General features: G+C 36.3%; 1 protein-coding gene across 2 annotated transcripts in view; it reads left to right on the top strand.

The window, feature by feature from the left end:
* LOC106478107 (calcium-binding mitochondrial carrier protein Aralar1-like) overlaps nt 1–1,731 on the top strand; it is a 93,893-nt gene that overhangs the window by 34,943 nt on the left and 57,219 nt on the right. The window lies entirely within an intron of this gene.

The following is a 1,731-nucleotide window of genomic DNA, read 5'->3' as shown; positions in this document are numbered from 1 at the left end:
TTAAAGTTTTTCTTCATTACCCATTTAAGCCGTCTCCAGCCATTATTATAATTGTATGTTAATGAATTTGCTAACCCTAAATATCCTGACATGAATTCTTTGAAATGGAAATAATATAGCACAATTCCAAGCTAAGCAATAGTAAAAACATCACTAGAAAATATAAAAAAAATTTCCAAGCCACATCTTCAACCTTCAAATGTGGCTTGAAGTCTGGTTCCTCTCCTTTACAACAACTTTAGTTGAAAAGCTGAGACATTATCATTTTTCAAGACCTCCATTAGAGATATGTGCATGCAAGTTCAACCAATAAAATCATAGATCAGCTCATATAACTCCACTGGCTTCAAATACACAACTTCCTTTGCAGTTCAACAGCTTACTGATAGACATCAATAAAATTCAAATAAAATAAGAGTGAAACAAAAAAATAATGCGTAACAATATATCTGTTACATTAAGTGCAGACAAAGCCCTTCACCCAATAGCAGGGCTCATAAAGTTTGCTAGTATACTGACACAGTATTGGTTGAGATGTTTAATTGTTGCTTTTATCATCTGTTATGGTGTGAACTAGATTAACTCCTTAAACCCGAATGGATGCTACCAGTATCAGGCCAAAAATCCCAATGTCACCATTCAGTGGGTAAAGCATCTGATAACATTTATGTCTCGTTGGCTGAATACTAATCCAAACCATGTTGTTCTCTACCTTTTATAAGTAGACCAGAAGTTCTGTGAAGCATTGTCATTTGTTTTGAAACAAGTTTCAGATCAACAAGTTGTGTTTGAGATTGAATTTTTTCATTGTTATCCTCTGAAGTCTAACGATTTGTTTACATCAATTGTAAAACAAAGATGGCAAGTGGAAAGAAGCCACTGAAACATTTTACTGCTGAGCAAGCGATAATTATGCTCAATCAGTTAGATGAAGGAGGAAGTGATGACATTGGTGATTCTGATCTTGAATTTAAGTTTGGAAACAAATCATAACAGTCATCAGTACCAAGTTCCAGTGCTTCTCAGTTAGCTGATCAAAGGGGGCATTGCCACAACCAGGAACCTAGTGGTACAAAGAGGCCAAGAAAGTGAGCCCCAGCTAGATCTGATCCACTTCCTACATCTATGTCCACTACCAATGCCAGAGACAATTATTTGGCTGAGGTAGATCTGCAAGATAGGTCAGCCACAAGTAATGATGTTGAGTTTTTGCCAAAGAACAGAAATGATTCTGGTGTACACACTAACATCAGTGACAACACAGAGCTCTTTTTATAGAGGATGTAATGCTCTCATCACTGCTATCAAGAAGTATGCCAAAGTGCAATTTCCTAAAAAAGCCTGCTCAGAGATGGTCAAGGTACTTGAACTGGTCTCCCTTTACCCACTATGAACTGCTGAAGCTTCTTATGACGACAACACCAATGAACATCGACCAGTAACTTAGCATTCAAGACTTTTCTGTCACCAGTTGTTCATCAGGGAGAGGTTTGGGGCTGTTTATTCAGCAATTTTTCATGTGGGTACCCCTGATGCTGAAGGGAAAAACAAAATTAAGAAAATTGAATTTTTATAAGGTACAAGCAAAAGTACCTGTCCCCAATCATGGGAAAAGTTTGAATTAATCTATCAATTCAAATTATTTTATAGACTTTAAAAAGTTTAATTGTGCTGCACTTGTTTTTTTCACGAAGAGTCAAATCTCTAAGCTACTATACCACTCATCATAAA

Source organism: Limulus polyphemus, unplaced genomic scaffold, assembly GCF_000517525.1.
Source record: "Limulus polyphemus unplaced genomic scaffold, Limulus_polyphemus-2.1.2 Scaffold180, whole genome shotgun sequence".
Taxonomy (NCBI): Eukaryota; Metazoa; Arthropoda; class Merostomata; order Xiphosura; family Limulidae; genus Limulus; species Limulus polyphemus.
Note: the sequence above shows the minus strand (reverse complement) of the source record. Positions and strands in the feature narration are given on the sequence as shown.